Source organism: Crocodylus porosus, unplaced genomic scaffold (assembly GCF_001723895.1).
Source record: "Crocodylus porosus isolate Cpor-Errol unplaced genomic scaffold, CroPor_comp1, whole genome shotgun sequence".
NCBI lineage: Eukaryota > Metazoa > Chordata > Crocodylia > Crocodylidae > Crocodylus > Crocodylus porosus.
In genome coordinates, this window is record NW_017728931.1 from 977,229 (window position 1) to 997,781 (window position 20,553).

General features: G+C 46.4%; 1 long non-coding RNA gene across 1 annotated transcript in view; it reads right to left on the reverse strand.

The window, feature by feature from the left end:
* The window catches only part of LOC109316162, a 19,984-nt gene extending 2,438 nt beyond the window's left edge, over nucleotides 1-17,546 (reverse strand). The window contains exons 1-2 of the long non-coding RNA XR_002102739.1: nucleotides 17,536-17,546; nucleotides 4,135-4,139 (exon numbers count right to left, since the gene is read on the reverse strand). This is a non-coding gene — a long non-coding RNA (uncharacterized LOC109316162). The remainder of the gene's footprint in view (nucleotides 1-4,134; nucleotides 4,140-17,535) is intronic.
* Nucleotides 17,547-20,553: the final 3,007 nt, after the last annotated feature.

Consider the following 20,553-nt stretch of genomic DNA (forward strand, 5'->3'; position numbering starts at 1 on the left):
TGCTTCTGAGAGGGTCAGCCCCTAACCTATAACCATAATGCTGGTTCCCTCTCCCCAGGTGCAGCACCCTGCACTTGTCCTTGTTGAACCGCATCCTGTTCAGATCTGCCCACTTCTCTAACCTATCCAGGTCTGCCTGCCGGCGGTCCCTGCCTGCCGGCATATTCACTTTACCCCACAGCTTGGTGTCATCAGCAAACTTGAACAGGGTGCTCTCCACACCTTTGTACAGGTCACTAATGAAGATGTTAAACAGCACCGGCCCAAGGACCGATCCCTGGGGGACTCCGCTGCTCACACCCTCCAGCTGTTAAGTCAGAAGGGAAGCGGGGAGGGAAGAGGCATGGAGGGAGCAAATCAATGCCACCCACAGTGAGGGAGGGGGTAGCAGCAGGGGCAGACACTGCCCAGCCAGGGTGGGGGGGGCAGTTCATGGGACAGAGGCACAACTCGTGGGGTGGAGCGGTGGCTCCCACTGCTGCTTGCACCCTGGGGAGGTGGAGGGGGCATGTGCCCCCCAGATCTGCGTGGCATGGGGCAGGCTGCAGCTGCAGGTTAGAGCCAGAGCTGGCACTGCATGGCTGTTCTCACTGAAGGCTGGGCTCAGAGTGGGCTCCAGCAGCGCTGGGAGGAGGCTGCAGCCACTCCAGATTTCACTGCAGCTCTGTTCTCAGCCCTGCACTGCCACTGAATGCCAGGTGCAGCCCCAACTGAACATCCCGCCTCCACCCAAACACTAGGAAAAGCCAGGGCTGTGGCTGGCAGCAGTGCAGTGCTTAGAGTGGAGCTACAGCAAAATTTGGGGTGACTGAAGCCTCCTCTCAGCACCACTGGAGCCTACTCTGAGCCCAGCCCCACACTACGCAGACCTGGGGGCACACACCCCTGCCCCCACCCTCCTGGGGTGCAAGCAGCAGTGTGAGCTGCCCTCAGCTACAAGCCACGCCTGTCCCATGCCCACCCCCACCCCGCCTGAATAGTGCCTGCCCCTGCCCCCTCTCTCACCACAGGAGATATTGATCTGCCCCCCCATGACCCCTCTCTCCCACCTCCCCTTCCACCACACTGGACTTACCATCTGGAGGCAACTGTATTGGATATCAGATTGGTATTGGCCAATATGCCTCCTTAAATACTGTCTTTCGGTATTGGCCCCCAAAATCTCTATCAGTGCACCGCTGATAATGGGATCAAGTGCACATTTAGAAAATATGTGGATGATGCCAAGGTGGGTGGAGTAGCAGATACTCCAGGGGTTATGGCTAGGATCCAGAATGATCTGAATACCCTGGAGGAATGGTCTATGCTGAATTTCATTTGACTGATTGTGGACAAGAGCAAAGTTCTGCATTTGGGACACAATAATTTCATGCGACACAATAATTTCATGCAAAAATACAGACTGGGGAATAAATTGCTAGGCTTGAGTACTGCAAAGAAGGACCTGGGTGTTACAGTGGATCATAAGCTGAATGTTAGCCAATGGTGTTCTCTTGTTGCAAAAAAATCTGACAGTGTCCTGTGTTATATTAAAAGGAGTCACTTTGCAAATCAAGGAAAGCAATTCTTCTGCTTTATTCTGCACTGCTAATGCCTCACCTGGAGTGGTGCATCCAGTTTTTAGCTCCACCCTTCAAGAAGAATGTGGACAGTTTGGAAAGAGTCCAGCACAGAGCAACAACCATGATTAGGGGCATGGGAGGCAAGACTTATGAGAAAAGGCTGAAAGAACCAGAGTTATTTAGGTTGGAGAAGAAAAAACTGTGGGGAAAGGGGGTTGATAAGTCTTCAAATACCTGGAGGGTGATTATAGGGAGAATGGAGATAGGCTTTTCTATGTAGCCATAGGGGACAGAATTAGGAGCCATGGTCTCAAGCTGCAGGAGAGGAAATTTCAGTTGTAGATTCAGTTGTAGACAGGGGTGCCTGTCGACATGTACAGAGGCTGCTCTGACATGCTGTAATTATAGTGTGTCAGACCAGATTCAATTAACTGAGTCTGCTGGAGTGTGCTAATTGATGCCCTCCAGCAGCCTCTGTCTTAGTCATCACCTTCCTTGCACTTCAAAATGGCAGCAGGGGGTGCTTTAACTAAAGTTTGTTTGACAAGCTGTAGTGAAGGTGTCCCCACCACCCTTTTGAAGCATGGAGATGCTGATACAAGAGATGCTGCTGGTGCTTTAATTACAGTGGCTCTCAGAGATGCTCTAATTAAAGTGCCCCTCTCTTCCCCTGACCCCTGGAGCATGAGTAAAAACGCCCTAGGAGAACTCTTTGACTGTGAGGGTGGTCAGGCTGTGGATCAGGCTGCCTAGAGAAATTGTGGAATCTTCATCCTTGGAAATTTTCAAAAGCAGGTCAGACAGACACTTGGCTGGGATGTTTTAGTCAGGGATGATCCTGCCTTGAGCAAGGGATTGGACTAGAGCAAAGGACTGGGCACATCAGACTATTTGATGGGGTTTAGATGCACCTCTCCCAAAAAAGCACATGGCCCTCTCCTTGAGCAAATTCACCACACAGCAGCACAGATGGGGGAGGTGAAGCAGGGAGTGGCTGAGGCAACAGAGGGAATGGGGTGGTGTCAAGAGGCAAATCCACTCCCAAAACCACATGACCCTCTTCCTCCCCTGCACATCTTCCCTGGTCACTCCAGTTTTGCCTGAGAATAAGCAGACCCTTAAGTAAAGAGCTCATCCCTTGGATTAGGACCAAACAGCCACACAAAGGAGACAGAACCACACCTCACACTGAAAGCTAGTCAGGAATTGTCCAACAATGATGGTTCATCAGAAAACCCTGATTCACCAAAACAAGAAGTTACTGTAGGGACATAATTATTTGGACAAATCTGTCATCAGGAACAGGTCTTGGCTCCAAGAGGGAATTTCTGGTCAAAAGCAGGCATCTATTTGCTTACATGTCTTTTCTGCAGCTCTACCCAATTCATTCATGCGATGTGGACAGGCTGAGGCAAACCCACCCTGGAAAATCTTACAGCCTGTGGCAACTGTGTTCACATGGTACCACTCAAAAGTATAAGCTTAGGACTCCCTGCAGGGCATCCACACCCCTTTATTTCTGCAGTTGCTATCTGCAGAGTAGGTGAGTGGCACTGGCACTTATTTCCTTGGAGGCATGGTTGAGCACATTGTGTTGACATACCCTGAGGCTAGAGTCCCTGGCAGAGAAGCAGCATGTACGTGGATCCCCATCCAGCTGAGTCGCCTGGCCAATGAACAATTGGGAGTGGGGGGTCTCTCTTGCTTTTTGGCTCAAAATCTTTGAATGATCGTACTCTCATCCCAATTCATAATGGAAACATTTTTGACCTCACAACAATTTTCACAGGACAGGAAAACCATTTGCACTCAGCTGTCCTAACACCCATTCCAAGGGCACATCTACATGTGCAATGAATTTGACTGAATAAACACTGGCACAATTTGCACCAGAGTTAATTATTCCCAGGCACTGTGTTTATATGTGCACCCAGGACTGCAGCATGTTGATCTGGGTTGGAAGAGCCCCAGCTGGCAAAGAGCTCTAGGAGTCAGCCTGGCAAACTGAGGCTGCTCCAACCCAAATCAACGTGCTGCAAAGGGGCTGGCTGAGGTACAAGGGTGCTCCATTGCAGAGGTCTCCAGCAGGCAGCCCCCATACTGAAGTACCCTCATGCTGCAGCCAGCCCCAGTGTCTACGTGTGTGTTGCAGCACAGTAAATAACATTGCCACAGGATAGTATTTGTGTTTACAAGTACTAATCTACAGTAGCATTTATTCATTTACTGTGGCCTAATAGGACTGCAAATGTAGATGCTGAGACTTTACTGAAAAGCTAATTAGGCACCTCAGCAGTAAATGTCTCATGTAGATGCATCCCCAGAGTGGTCAGGTGAGCCTCAAGCCTGGGCAAGCACTAGACAAGGGACATCCCATGCATAATACTCCTCATCGCTGGAGCACATGAATGAGGAGCACCAAGAAGCCTAGGCTGTATACACAAATGGCCTAAGCTGAGGAAAGGCTTAATTAGCTGGCAGTAAGGACTGGCAATCAGTTGCTACACCCTCTGGAGCAAGGAGGAAGGGAGCAGGGAAATAGGCTTCTCTGACATTGTTGACTTCCTGGTACCAACTCTGAGGTGCCAGCCAACACACAAGGTTGCGTTATCTGGTCAAATCTACTTCATCTGTACCTACTCTGGGAACAGCACCTGGGGCAGCTCTCTCTTCATTTTTCATTGGGTGTGCCATGCAGACAACATGCAGTCAGTGAATTGGGTTGTTACTATTCCTGCTCTGGTTTGTTCCTCTTGGATGTTGTTCACAAAGCAGAGGACATAATTTGAAGTACAATTCTTTCTCTCCCCACAGTCCGTTTAAATACTCTTCATGGTACCTGCCTTGCACTGTTTTTTCTAATTTGATGCAGAAAAGACACTTAAGCAAATAGATGAGTTGATTCAATCCCCCTAAATGCTGAGCTTCTCTCATTAAATACCGGAACCTGGAATTCAAAAGGGTTTGCTTATCCTCAGGCAAAGCATCCATTTAAATACATAGTGCATCTCAAAGGCACGTGAGCCATCACAGAAATGCTGTTCCCAGCATTCCTCTGTTATCAGCATTTGTTGGTGACAAAAGGAACAAATAATGTGATTTCTGAAAAATAAGCCTGATGAAGATGAACAGGCCCAGAGCCAAGTGATCTATGGGTGAGTGCATTAACTTGTCCATGGTAGACTCTTGCTGCTAATTCGCAGAAGGCCATAAAAAGCACATGCAGCCATGTCCAGGCACACTGGAAATGCAGGAAGCCCAGAGTTTGGAACACCCAAGCAAAAGCTGCCTGGGAAGCCCAAACAGGGTGCAGCAGCAGTACTGTATGGCAGGACAGTGGTGGATTGGCAGAGTGGCACACAACAGCTCAAACAGCCCCAGCCTTTGCTGTGCCTGGCTCTCACTCCTTCGCTTTGTCACTAGTACAGTAAAGAAAACTTCCCTGCCTGGCATCAATCTATTTTCATTTCATTTCATTGGTCCAGAGCCCAACAGGAAAGATTTCCATCAACTTCACTCAGCCCTGTGTCATGCCCCATGTGCAAACCCTAGATCCAGTTCAAAGCTATCTGTAAGGCACAGAGAAAAAGCCACAGAGATCAGTATATACTCCAAGGTTCAGGAAAAGAATCCTTGTGGGATGTTTCCTGTTCACCAAAGCTAAATTGGTGTACACCTTGCTGGGGTCGTTTGACCCCAGCACTCTTTCCTGCCATGGCAGGGGGTTGGACTCGATGATCTGCTCAGGTCCCTTCTGACCCTACCAGCTATGCAACTGTAATTAGCTGATTCTTACTGGATACTAATCTATAGCAGAGACCAGGGTTACACTTGTGATATATAGGAATCTGGGTTTTCCATTTCCCACAGAAAAAAAAGGGGGGGAATGTGAATTTTCCCTTTTAACAGAGAAACATGCAGAACTTCCACTTTTTCAAAGAGCTGTCTGCAAGCTGGCAGAGTTCCAACCTGCAAGGGGCTGGAGGGTGCAGGAGGAGGGGAGTCAGGCAGGGGGTGCCATGTGCATGCATGTGCTCACACAAGGGCATAGCTGCCAGATAGCCTGGAGAGAAGCTCCTGCAGGTAAGTCTGGTTCAGGAGAGGGAGGATTGAAGCCCTCATAGTGAGGGAAGAAGGAAGAGAGGGAGGGAATAAGTTGGGCAGGGCTCAAGCTGGCGCTGCTTCCCAGCCCAGGCACTGCATAGGGCTTGGGCCCTAGAGCCATGTGCGGCCTTAGAGCCCTGGCAGGGAGCCCAAGCCCACAGCAGGAAGCCCGCACCCCACCCCACCCCCTGCCTCCAATGGGCTCCACTCCAGCCATGTCACCTACAGGGGAAAGGGAGCCAGGCTCCATGCTCCACTCCACTGCAGGAGCTGCCACCTCCCACAGGTGGCAGCCAGGGCTCAGGTGCTGCTGGGTGGGAGCAGGGGGCTGCAGACCCAGGTCCCTGGCTTTGTAGCCCTGGCAGCTGAAGCCCCCTCCAACAGGGTTGGTCAGGGTATGGGGGCTACAGGTGGGGAGTGAGGGGTCTAGACCTGCATCCTGGTGAGCAAAGGATCGAGTTGGAGCTCTGATTTTCCATGATAAAAAAACCCAAAAATCAAATGCCAAAATGTATAGGTATTTAGAATTTATTTTATTATAGTGACTGAGGCACTGGTAGACTTCCAAACTGCTTTAAAATTGCAAATATACAAATAAAACATTGTGTTCAATTGATACCTAGATACATACGTGTGTTTCATTATATAATGTTGTTTTGTTTTAATAAAAAATTTGGGGTTTTTTTAATCAGAGGATTTGTGATTTTTCTCAGAGAATTTGCAATTTTTAAACAGAGAAAACCAGGATCCCTGGTGATATAGCAGGGGTCAGTATTTATCTACTATAGCAGCAACCACTGCAACCAGGAGGGGAAGAATGAACGAGTAAGTCAACCACTGACCTGGGTTCTGTTCCCTGCTCTTTTCTTTTCTTCCTGTGTGACCTTTGGCACGCCATTGAAGTGAAATTCTATTCTACCTACCAAGGGTCAGATAATATGTTACACAAGCAGTCAAGGACCTGAACAGCATGGACTACCATCACACTTAGGCACCTAAGTCCACATAGACATCATATTGTTGGAGTAGAATCTGTCCCTTAGTCTTTGATCTGCTGAAATTCTCCATCTGTAAAATGGAACAGTGGTGTTAGGAGGACAAATACCCTAAAGACTATGAGATGACCATATACTATGATAATGAGGATGGTATAAATATCCAAGATAAATTAGGACAAAACTGTGTTGTTAGAAGTATTGTTCTAATTGCTTTCTAATTATTCATACTCCTTTACTATATATTTTTTTTAAACACAGACTCTTTTGCATGAATTATATGTTCTCATCTATCCAATGGGCACTTATTTATTTATATTTGCTTTGTGTAAAAACTTGTAGCAAACAACAGATTTGCAAAGACAATAAGTTTAACAGCACTTAAAAAGCCAGTTTATGCCTGGCCAGAGAAAACTCAGGACTCATATTTCCTAAAGCTGTTCATTTTCTTCCTGGGACTGAAGAAAGAACTTGTTTTGTAATTTTTTTTAATTCATTGAGTATTGGGAAAGTTTGATTGTAAAAATAAGCTGGGAGTCATGGCAATATATCATCAAATATGCATGAACTCCAAACACCAGAACAGCTATCTAATAAAAATGATCCTAATATTTCTGCTGTACAAGAAGTTTCACTTCAGGGAAATTTAATGGAATTAAGTTTTCAGTGTTTCTTTGTAAAACTTCATATATAATCATGGTGTGTTGTAGAGCAGAGAGAGAAAGAGAGAATGCATAGCCACAGAGACAATGAAGCCTTATAACACAATTTAGTTCTGCCAATAATAAATTAACCCATGTGTCATGAGGGCCAGATTGAGAGAGCTATAAAATGTTCTCCTGCAAGAATTGGAATCACTTGAATTATAATGCAGAGGCTTGTTCTAGTGATGCTGGATCAGATTATTAATTGTGTGCTCTTTGAAGCCAGATTTCCTAAAGAGGACAGCTCCCAATTAAACATCTGAATGAAACATCATAGCACCTACCTTTTATGCAACACTTATCAGTAGATCTCAAGCTGCTTTATATTATCCCTATTGCAGAGGTGGGGAAACCAAGATGCAGAGAGGTAACATGATTTTTCAAAGTTACCCCAGAAGTCAATTGGTAGTGCTAGCACCAGAACCCAGGTTTCCTGAGGCCCAGCCCTATGCTGTATACTACCTTGTCTTCAAACAAAGGAGTTAGATTTTCAAGCAACAAATATTCAGAGCCAAGGAAAACCCTCTTTTGTTTTTGAAGTAACAACAGCACGAATTACAGGGAGGCTGAAGTGACTACAAAATCTAGCCCTCAGATTTTATTTTTTGTCTGTTTGGCTGAAAAAATAAATTTCAAAGCAGAATTACTGTAATTATTGCAGGCTAGAGATTACAAAGTTTTCATTACCTGTGTCACAGGGCACTAAGGTGTGCCTGCTCCTTTAAAGGGCAGAAACTGCCTAGAGGGAGGGCCCTAGGAGCACACAGGACCCCCACAGGTGCAGGCTGCCATGGCAGCAGGCTAATGAGGGAATTAGCCTGCGCTGCACCTGGTCAGCTGCCCAGAAGACAGCAGGGCCTGGGCACAGATAGACCCCAGGGCGGGGACTAGGGGGTTAGTTCTCTGGCAGCAGCCAAGGGGGAAGGACGTCATGTAGAGAAAGCTGCTTGACTGTCTGTTCTGATGCTGGTAGGCTTAAAGGGCTGTAGCAGCTCATAAGTGCTGGTGGGGAGGAGGCACATCACACTGAGAGAGAAACTTGCCTTCTTAAAAGGGATAGAGGGTGGACCCTAGGTTATTGTGTTGTAGCCCAGGGGCTTGTGTTTTCTATTGTTATATATACCAGTGGACTCGGCTGAGGCTATTGGGGAGGAGAACTCATTGGGGCGCACTACTGCGTACAGCCCCAGAGCTAGGAGGGTGCAGGGACGGGGCTTGCAGAGAGCCCTGGTGCCAGGAGGACACAATTACTGAGGCTAAGTGTCCAGCGACAACAAGAGGCTGAACTAGACTAAGGCCTTATCATAAGAGACGATGTCTAAATACCATCTGTGAGGCATGGAGCCTGGTAAAGGAATGGTTTTGGAGCTGCACATCTAGCCCATAAGGCTTGGGGGTTTTGTAAGGCACCTCCTGAGTGTCGGACCCAGTAAGGGGTCCAACAACCCACAGGGTTCAGAGGAGTCTGTCAGGACTGTGACCGAGCAGTAACTTAAGGGCATCCTCCAGATTTCATCATTTAAGCCAGGAAGACATGGCAGGAGAGATTAGTAGGCGCCCATAGGGCAGAGCCAGCATGGTCACAGTGCCCTAGGGACATCACGGCCATCCGTGGGGAGGTTGTATCATAACAGCCTGTCAGGGATAAACCACTTCAGAAGGAAAAAAACTAAGCAATTATGTTTTTATTATTTCATCTTCATTATTAATTGAGATGACTTTGAAAGTTAATCTTGGGCACATCTGTGTGCAATTAATGCGCATGAATAAACTCCAGAGATTATTGCTCTGGAGACTTTCTCCCAGGTGCATTGTTTGAATGTGCGCCCAGGAACAATTAACTCTGGAATAATCATCTCTGGGATTTATTCAGGTATAGCACATGGAGCCAGGTTGGAGCAGTCACAGAGTTGTTGTTTGGGTTCTCTTTTTACAAAAGACTCTTGGCTTTCCCTTACAAAAGATTTCCAAGCCTCCTGGTGGCAAACTTGAAGCCATGACCATGAAAGACTCGAGCCAGGAAGTTTAAAAAAACAAAAAAAAACCCAAAAAAACAAAAAAATGTCTCTTGTTTTAGGCCAATTCCTTGTTTTTTGTGGACCTCACTTCTGATTTTGGCCAATTGGCATTGGCTGTATTGTGGTCCTGGGAAAAATCCCTTCCATCTCTCTCAGAGTGAATCTGGCCTTCAACATTTTCATTACTTTGAAACATATCATAGGAAGGTTTTGCTCTTGAAGAGCTTCTCAGGAAATTATCCCAAATAAAGCACAGCTTTTAGCAACAAGCAAGCAAACAAAAACTCAAGCCCTTATACCCTGTCCCAGGCACTAGAAAGGAAGCCCTTTTGGCTCTAGCCCTAGCACACCAGCTTATCCCCCACCTGCCCCAGTTCTGCTCATGCCTTGCTTTTTTCATTGGTTACTCTTCTGGGAACTCTTTAAAGCTGCTAGCGGGCCACCCACTATTTACAGACACCAGATTACAAGAAGCCTGGTTATTTAGGGGCACTGAGTTTCAAGAGCTAAAACACTGGAATCAACTGGCACAGACTACCATCAGCAGCTTTATTGGACTTATTAACTTTAGAGAATATAATATGTCAACACTACAATATATACATATTGAGAGCACTCCAACACTGAATACCCGCATCTTCCATTAATTTCAAAAGGGTCTGCAAGTGCTCTGCTACTCTGAAATGTTAGCCCAAATGAATTTAAGGCCAGGTAGAAAAGTTATGTTACCTAGACAGTCCAGCCTTATGCATCTCAGGCCATGGAAGTTTATCCAGCTTATTCGGAACCCAATAACTTGTATTTAACTAAAGCACACTTTCTGAGAACAATATCCAGCACTGGTTTTATACTCCAAGAGGTGGAGAACTCACCCCTCCTTCCCTGGGTAGTGTGTTTCAGTCACCATACCCCTCCCTTCCCCCACAGCTGCTATACTGTGAAGCAGGAACCAAAGCAGGGTGCTTCTGTCCTGGGCAGAAAATCATCTTCCCCAGCTAATGCATGCCCCCCAATTTCAGGGAAATGTTTTTTTGAGGGAAAGGAGCGTGTTGCATTTAAGAAAATATGATATACTATGACCAGGTCAAACCCCCTCAACTGGGAAACCCAGGAAATTAAATATCATCTGGATGCCTTTTGAAGATCAGTGTTTTCCCTACTTGTGGACACACTTGAAGGGAGAGAGAGGCTGCAACTAGATTTAGACAAACTACAAAAGTGGGCAGATGAAAATAGGATGGGGTTCAACATAGACAAATGCAGGGTGCTGCACCTTGGGAGAAGGAATCCAGAGCATACATACAGGCTGGGGAGTCCCCTCTTGAAAGCACAGAGATGGAAAGGGGATCTTGGAGTCACTGTTGACTCCAAGATGAACATGAGCTGCCAATGCCAGACCGCAGCCAGCAAAGCCAGCCATACCTTGTCATGCGTCCAAAGTTGCATCTCAAGCCGGTCCAGAGAGGTGATCCTCCCCCTCTACGTGACATTGGTCAGGCCACAATTGGAGTACTGCGTCCAGTTCTGGGCACCGCACTTTAAGAAGGATGTGGCCTGACTTGAGAGGGTTCAGAGGAGGGCCACCCGCTTGGTTGGAGGGCAACAGGGCAGGCCCTATGAAGAGAGGCTGAGGGACCTGAACCTTCAGCTTCAGCAAGAGGAGGCTGAGGAGGGACCTGGTGGCTGCCTACAAACTCATCAGGGGAGATCATCAGCAAATGGGTAGAGCCCTTTTCTCCCCAGCACCACCTGGAGTGACAAGGAACAATGGTAATAAGCTGATGGAGAATAGGTTTAGGTTAGAGATTGGGGACAATATTTTACAGTTAGGGTGGTCAAAATCTGGAACCAACTTCCCAGGGAAGTGGTACTCGCCCCTGCCTTGGGCAAATTCAAGAGGAGGTTGGATGATCACCTGTCTGGGATCTTGTGAACCCAGCATTTGTTTCTGCCTGTGGCAGGGGGTCAGGCTAGATGATCTGTTCAGGTCCCTCCTGACCCTAGCTACTATGAAACTACTTGTTAAAACTACTCAGATTTAGAACCAGTAGAATTCTACAGTGAGGAGGGCACACAAACTTGGGAAAGCCATATTCATAAATAAAGTTATATTATGTGAAGCTCCTGCCCCAGAGACTTTTGGCAGTAGATCCAACTTCAGTCCTCTTCTCACAGTTATGAGTAACTAGTAAATAGCCACTTCCCTCATTTATTAAAAGCCATGCAGTTTGTTCTCCAAGCCTGGGAGAGTCTGAATTTTGGGATTCCTTCCCCTGTAATGCGAGAACTGGTCAGAGGGTGTTGCTCCCTCCCTCAGTTAAAGAGACCATAGCTTTGGGGCTGGGTAGGGAAACTTTCACTGGAGTCCCTCAGAGAGGTGCTTTTGGTGGCTTCAGTCCAAGCACTCTCAACGCTACTCACCAGCGGCCATATGGAGCATCTCAGCTTCATATAGAAGAATCAGCTGCATAACTGTCCTAAACCAGAGCCTTGCCACAAAGGAGACATTTCTCAGTGGAGTCTCTCTTTGCCTTTTTCTGGGATCCTGTTCTCCACCACATCATTCTGCATTTCCAGGTAGGCTGACTTCTCACCCCAGACACATTTGATGTACCAGTAGTTCTTGAGCCCATTCGTTATCCAGCAAGGACAACAATATTTTACAGACCCTCTATTGAAAACATAACTGCCTTTTACCCCAAATACCCCAAACCTGAACTCTGCCCTCCTGTACTTATGCATCAGTGCACAGATTTCACTTACACTTACTTTCATCTCTAGATTCTGTCATGGGACACCAGCGTCTTATGCCTGACAACAATGTGATGCCATGTGATGTGACACAAGTGTACACATAGGATGCTAAGTCTAGATGTCCTTTAGCTATAATTTAAAGTTTCTCAGTCTTTTTTTTGTTGCTCACCAACCTTTCCATAACACAAAAGTCTTGTTTGCCACTCTCTTGCTATCCAAGAGTAACCAAATCTGAGCTCATGTGATAAAGATGTTCTCTGTGCACTTCAGTATCCACATAATAAAGGGCCTAGTTCCCAATCTGATCAAAGCAATTTGCAGAGTCTGCAGCCAGTGCCAGGAGCGATGTTCTGAGCTCCTGCCCCAGGCTCTCTCCATCTACAAAGAGTAAATACAGTGTAAAAAAAATAGTCATTTCTGTTGTTTTCATACTTGAAACAACTACTGTTTCCTAGTAGCTTGCCTAACAGTGTGGGCCAAAACTTTCCTGTAGATCTAACCCCACTTGAATTGTCTTTGCGTCCTCACTTTGACCTGATGGATGAAGTCAGGCGTTTCTCCTACAGTAACAATGCAGGACTCTACCACGACATTTCCTGGCTGGTAAGTGAACAATTGTGTAACACAAGCACCATCACTGGGATCACTGTTCATAACAAAAGTTAATTTTTGGTGCATGTGCTTCCTACTAACCTCTGTAGAAGTAATTGGCTTACTTGACTAGAAAAAACAGACAAAGACCAGACATGCTGATACTGCTTAATTCAAATGTTCTGAGATAAGGAATCCGCATTCCTTGGGTTATCTTGATATCTTGCCCCGTGTATTCCTGCATGCCTTGGGATAGCCCTATGCATAGATAGTTGTTTAAGTAAATGTTCCAAGTTTCTGTGTAATTTACTATTGTTTTGTTTCTCCAAGGTGTATTTTTTATCTCTTTCTCTGTCTTTAGTATAAATACGCTTGAAAACTTAGAGAGTCTGAGAAATCCTTTGAAACAGACTTGCTGTGTGGAATTCTCCCGGTGATCACAGTATAGCTCTAAATAAAGAAAATCTGGCTCTGTCAGTTCTGATTCAACCACAACGTGAAGTTTGATTTCTTCCACACCTCCAAGGTTTTGCTTCTGTTTTTCTCTTCCTCCTCTCCCTCGCTGGGCTTCCTGTTTGAAGCAGACAGCTGGTATGCACTCTCTGGCGCACATGTGAAAGTATCACCATGAAATGCATCTTGCCCATTCGTTCCCATTCCATGCATACTGGATTCCCAAAACCAAGCAGGTAGCTGCCTCAGAACATCCGTAAGCTTCCAATATGCCCAGAGGCAATGGTGCTATGTGCTCAGGGCAAAGCACACAAGTATCACAGGCAGGTCCAGAAGGGGAAGAAAGGCACATAAAATATATTTCATTCTCACTGCTCAAGCTCACTGGAAGGGACAGGTCCTGTTCTTGAGGCGCAAAGATGCTTAGCTCTGCACAAGATATTCAGCCATTTCTCCTTGCCTGCCAGCATTGTGGCTGAAGCCCAATTTTAACAGAGACAATAACAGGTGGTTACCAGTAAGTAACCAATACAGTGAGCTCAGGACCCGACATTCTCCAGGTTTAGCTGTCAGACTTGTTTTGCCTTCCCCGAGCGTGGTTCTAATTTGGGAAGTACTTTTAGACAGCCCGCTTCTACTGGGGACTGATTCACACTCATTTTTAAGGCAAACTATTTCCAACTGCAACATTTTTGAAAACCAAATGTATTTCACTGGTCCTTCATCTTTCAGTTCTCAACCAAAAGTGGATCTCAACCCCACCTCTGGAGGGTTAAATTATACGTTGAAACCTCATCGCTGTTCAAATATAGAAATGCATTTATCTACACTCAAAAATCATCCATGTGTTACACTGAGCTAGAGGAACATTATCTGCTTCTTGGCTAATAGCTAGCTACTCTTCTTTAAGAGATGCCACTCTCACAAGCTAGGACTGCCCTTTTTTTTTTTGGCTGTTTTTCCAACTCTGGTCACTCTGGATGTCAGTGTTTTTCCCTGTGCCCCAATCCTGGGGTAAGCACTGCCTTTGTGGAATAACTCAGCTCTCCTACTTTCTAGGGCATCCAGGCTTTCTGGCAAAATATAGGCTCTCTCTCGACCCTCTAAGGCAAAGCCTTCTGTCAGCTTTATTTGCCAAGTTAAGGTGTCAAACCATCATCACCATCTCTCTGCCTCTCACACAGGTATAGCACTTCCTGCGTTACTGGATCAGGATAATCCTTACTCCTAGCCACAATGAAAATCTACTAGGCCTCTCCGTGCTGTGTCCTGGCTGCATCATCACCATGACTTCACTAGTATATCTTACCTGAGTAGCTAAATGCACCTGGGTAATATACAACCTCTTCAAAGCACAAACTCTTGAAGTGATGGTTAATTTCAGGGAGAAGCCAAATAAGTCATCTTCTAGTAGTGGTTGTGATTGCAGGTGATGAAAGCCTCATTTTAGCAGCTTCTGATAGAGTTCTAAAACCCCAACTTAATTTTTAGCTGTAGGAATATGATTCCAGGAAGAGTGATGTCCTATCTGAGTGAAAGTTACCTCTAACAGCTTAGGGTCCCAAATCTTACTATTCTGAAAGGTCAGCCCCTTCCCCATGTCTCTGTGCAAGGTGTTCAGTAGAAATGGGACAACCTTAGTCTTGTAAGGGAAGGATTTGGTTGGCTGAATCAGACTGAAGTGTGCATGTTGTGCATTGTGAGAGTGTTGGATGTTGGTATAGTTAGGCGAGTAAGAAAAAAAAAAAAAGTCAGAGGGAATTAGCACTTACAGCTCTTAGTCCAGTTGTATACTCTGGTGGCATCTGCTGCTGTTTTGTTATAGTCGCTTTCTCTAAAGGTGCTGGGAAAGCAGCTATATTATTTTTGGATCTCTCAAAACTTGCACACAAACTGCAAATTCAGGAAACATTTAAACATGGAAACCCTTAACTTCTCAAATCCAGCTATTTCTCTATCATTGAACCAAAGAAATTATTCATACATCAGATTTCACAGGAGTGCAAAGCAAATCATAGCCTCTTTGCATCTGCTCCACTGGCGTCAGAAACAAGTTGGGGGGGGGAGGGGGACGGACTTCCCCATTCTTTAATCACAGCAGAACTGAGAGTTATGTGTTCTTAGGTCTCTGGAAGGAAGACATTTAAAGCCTAATGGATTATCAACCAGAAACTGGGCTTCTGTCTCAAAATTCACCAAGTTCGTCACTGCGTATCCTTTTGGGTAGAATTAAGGTAGAACAAAGAATTAAGTTATGAAGAGAACCAAACTTTAGCTAACTTACTTTTGTTCTCAGAACAACCAGCCTATGTTGCAATTGGAAGAAGGCAACTGGTTCGGTTTCCTTTTTTTATGGATTTTAGTTAAAAGAACAAGCAAGTTAGAGTAAATAGATCAGCAAGGCTAACTTGCATTCATTTTACTAGGCTAAGTAAGGGTGGAACAGTGCAATGGCCAAATCAAGGTCACACCTGAGATAGAATCAGTAGATGGCCGAGTTAACAAGGATCACCAAAATTATCAAATCATTTATTTACACAACTAATAAAACTACAGGTTGATACAAGAAAAGAGGTGGGTTTTGGTAACTTAGTTTTGAGAGAGACTGAAGGAGGAACAGTTCTCCTTTCATTTAGGACCTGTTCAATGCTCCATATACCACAGTAATGGAACAGGAGCTGGTCAAGGACATGAAGGGCTATTCTGACCTTCAACCTTTGACTATGCCAGTGGGGTGGGTGCAAAGAAGTTATAATTTGCTTTGCACTCTTGTGAAATTTAGTGGAAAAATAAAGTTTCTTTGGCTTAATGATAGACAAGTAACTGGATTTGAGATGTTAAGGTTTCCCTCGTTTAAATACGTTTCCTGAGTTCGTAGTTTGTGTGCAAGTTCTGAAAGATCCAAAAAGAATCTGGCTGATTTTCCAGCACCTTTGAGAAAGCCCCTGTGACTGAACAGCAGCAGAGACACCACCTCCTTGCATACCTCTCCTCTTTGCACCTAAAGGCTGTTACAACAGCTTTAGATCTACTCTCCTCACTTCCTCCATTTCACACACATTGTTGGAGTTATCAGAAAAGGAACTACTGAAATATTCAGAGCAGCAGCTTCTGCATGAACCTATTTAACCTTGATGAAACTTACTAATGCAGATGACTGTAACAGAAAACCTTAACCCTGTTATAACAAAGAAAGGACTAGGGAAGAAGTCAGCAAGACTTGTTTAAAACCAGAATTTTTTTAGCTTGAGGAAGGGAGCAATTACTTGCAGTAGGGTAGTCTTACCAAAAGAGCCAAAATATTGGGAGTCCCTGACTGCTAGGACCAACACATAGCTGAACATGAAGGAACAAGCTACTTACTGCAGGTGGAAGCAGAAACTGCCTAAGGAGAAATGGTACTGGCTACCCCTGGATTATGAATTCATCCCCTACAGAGTCTAGTCCGCAAAAAGTTCTCTATACCACAGCAGCTAAATGGTGTGGGGGGAAAAGTTAGCAGCCCCTGGGCCAGGTGAACAAGAAACCCAGTTAGATGACCAGTGGGGGGGGTTGACTGGTATATAAAAAAACTCTTCTCCAGGGCTGAGGAATGGGTTGATTCTGGCAGCAGAGAGGGGTAAAGGTCTCTGGGGAGAAAGGAATGAATAAGCCTAGTGAGAGGAGCTGCTGTTTGGGAAGTGGACCCTCTGTAGGTGGACAGAGAAAGTGAATGCATGCAAAGCACTGAGTATTTTTTATGTTAATCCTGGGGAGAGGGGGTCTGGAAAGCAATTCACTTGAACTGCTGAGATCTGTTTATGTTAACCTAATAGGGGTCTGGAGAATGGGTACACACAGAGAACCAGGGGCTGGCAGAATGTATACGGCCAGGAGATGGATGTCTCCTAGCAAGGGCTGGGAGATTGCTCCCTGCCCCCAGGAGCTTTCTGCTGCCAGGGGGCTCCAGTGGTGGAGCCCAGGTGGGGACAGTATCCCTCTGCCCCAGCAGCAGGGAGCTTGGAAAGAGCTGCAGGGGAGAGGCAGGTTCTAGCCTCCTGCCCTGATCCACAGTGAGGCAGCTAGCAGTGAGCCCCTAACTGTGTGGGGATTCCCTCCCCAGCTAGGGGCTCACTGCTAGCTGCCCCACCATGGGGCTGGGAAATCTGTGGGCCTGAGACCTGCTCCTGACTGGGGGCAGCCCTGGGCCGTGCAGGGAAATCTGCATATACACCCCAGAGCTGGCTGGGGACTGTCCAAAATGGGAAAGTCTCTAGCCACCTCCAGGCTTCATGCACAGACTTCCCAGCACAGCGTGGAGCTAGCCAAGGACCATCCTGGTCAAAGGCAGGTCCCAGCCAGCTCCAGGTTATACGGGAACTCTCTCTGTACAGATTGCTCCAACCCCCAGCTCCTTGTTTCCAGCTCTGCAATCAATCAATCAATCAATCAATCAGTCTCCCAGCCACCACTCTGCAATTCTGCCACCACAATGCTGCCCAGCAGGGGTGCATTGTTATGCCCAGGCTCTAGCAACTTCTGGGGGCAGAAAGCAAATCTCCTGCCCCCTGCTGTCCAGCTGACTGGGAGCAAATTTGCTCTTTCTTAAAAACAGGTGCCTATTTAGCAGCCAACATCCACTTATATATTCTCTTGTAACCCATGCCAGTTGCAACTCCCTTGCAAGGAAAGTAGCCCTGAGATTTGATCAAGGCAAAAAGTTCATAGTTTTCACCCTAGAGCTACTTTTTCATTTTATCAGAAGAAATTTCATTAGCTCCAAAGTAATTATTCTCAGCCAGGGTATTGTGGCACCCTGGGGTGTCTTGAGATCCTTTCAAGGGTGCCACAGGATGCCTCACAAATGTTAGCATTGTTAGGTAAGCAAACATAATTAACAAGCTGAACACAGATTTCAAGTAGGAATCCAGTGTTTAAAATATTCTAGCTTGTTCTGGTCTTTCCGAGTTCTTTGCAACAGAAGAATTGCTCTAGTATTTTTCTGAATTCAAGAAGTGAGTGAAAACTAAGAGGTGGTATTTTAGAATGGGTTTCTTGAGTCTAACAAGGAGGTGCCTTAAGCCTAAAAAGGTTGAAACCACTGCTGCAAGGCAATTATACTTTTCTTAGAGCCAACTTGAATATAGGCCTCTTCCCTTCACAGAGAACAAAGCAGTACTTAATTGATGGTACAATATTACAGAAATGAGGACAAAAGCCAAAAGAAAAAGGAGGTTCTCATAATTTTCTTTTTTCTGTACAAAAATCCCAATTACACTGTAAACCACATCATTTACATCCCTGCAACGCAATGCCACTCACTTTAGGTCTGCATAAGTCTTGAGACATTTAATTTCAGTGTACATTTCAAATCAGGCCTATAGAGCACAAGGTATTTGCTTTATGCAGATGCAATTAAGGGAACCAATTTCAATTCTGAAGCAAACAAGATGCATGTAAGTTAATAGCCTGAAGTGTTCATCCTCCAAATGGAATAAGACTCTTATTGCTCTGCTTTAATAACCTGTGAAACAATTCCAGGCATTTATATCAATTAAAACATGCAGACCTCATCCGATTTCAAGTTGATAGTTTTCTGATGGGAGGTCATTTGTCATTAATTCTCTAAATGGGTGAATGTTCACATGCCTTGCTCTGGCATTGTATGTGTCAAGTAATTTATTTGTGAGTGGCATTGTAGCAGGGCACTGGGATGTCCCTTTTCCTTTAAGGGAGCAAGAAGCCTGGGAGACTGCTTGCAGGTAGCAGAGGGGAGGTAATGGGAGGCTCACCTGATTGGAAGAAGGCTCAGGATGAAGCTATATAAAGCCAGAGGCTGCACTGGTCAGGTAGCGTCTCCCCAACCACCATGCAGGGAGGACCTCCTGGCTGAAAGGCAGAAGTGTCTGTCAGGGGTGGGCTCAAGGCCTAAGCTATCAAGGCCAGTGAAGGGGGCAGTGCAAGGCTGCAGAGTAGATGGGGGCCAGGGGCCCAGTGCCTGAGAGGGGCATGGCAAGATAGGGTCCATGGGCCCAGGACAAGAGGAATGCAGCCATAGCTGGTCAAGGGCCTGACAGACAGAGGTCAGTGACCCAGAAACTGAAGGAAGGCCCAGAACCAGAGGAGTGCAACCATAGCGGGTCAGGAGCCTGGCAGGCAGAGACTCGGGGTCTGGAGACTGAAGGTAGTAGATGGACACTAGTGCTTTCAAGGTAGGTCTGATGCTGTGGTCCTAGGCTTAAGAGCAAGAGTAAAGGAGTAGAGGCTGAGGAGCCTGAAGCCCCAACAGGAGAAAACATTACAATGTAATCCATGAGGTTTGGGGTGTGGTGTAAGAAACAAGGAGCCATGCAAATTTGCCCCTAAGGCTACAGGTCCCCTGCAGGGGCTTAAATCAAGCCAGGAGGGAACTATTTAGATTGAAGCTCACTCTGAGACCTGTTGGTAGCCTCCCTTATCACTCTTGAATAGTATGACCAAGGCGTGGTAGACAAACTAGAGGGAAAGGTCATATAGCCTGAGCCAGACAGGAGCTGCAGTTCCACTAGGAAGCGTCACGCCAGTGGGTTTGCAACCTGTTACACAGTGGTGCACCGGCAAGGCAACAGCCATGCACAGGGGAAGACCCGCATCCCTAATATGGGATTCTTCATCCCAGTGGGAAGCGACAAAAGGAAAAGTAAGGACTGGAAAAATCATGGCGGAGACACAAACCGTAGAGGGATTAAAGCAGGAAACACTTACCAGGCAGTTGTGTTCAGAGAAGGTGAGAGAGAGAGCTGCCTGTCGACAATGAGAGCTAGAAATAGAGAAGTGCAAACATGAGCAGGCTGAAGCAGAAGTGGCTGCTTCAGAACTATGTCTGCAAATCAGAAAGGAGGAAGGGGGGTGTGGCAGGGCGCGCCCTAGGGGTGCCGTGAACTCCCCTAGCGCCCCCTACCATGCCAAGCTGGTGCCAACGCACCCTCACCATCTCGCCCGCCACGTCTTTGATGCAAATGTTGTTAAAGGGAGGCTGCCTTTTTTAAAAAAAAAAAAGTCTTTGGCACAGTGCCCTAAGATGTCCCAGGCTGTGCCCTGCCTTCAGGGACTCAGTGTACTAAAGCCTTAGGAGCCACACGTAGCCCCTACCACCCCTATACCACACCCCAAGCCTCACAGGTGTACCGGACATTGTCTGGTCAATTCTCCTCTTGGTGCCCTCATGGGCACCTCCTGGCTCATCCCACAGTTACCCGTGCCCTCACGGGTCCCCGGGCTTGTCTCTTTCCATTGCCCGTGCCCTCACGGACGCTCTCTGGCTCACCTTACTGTCTGCCTGAGCCCTCATGGGTGCTCCCTGGCTTCTCCTGCGGTCGCCGCCCGCACTGGGGCCCCCTCTTGCTCTTGTGGC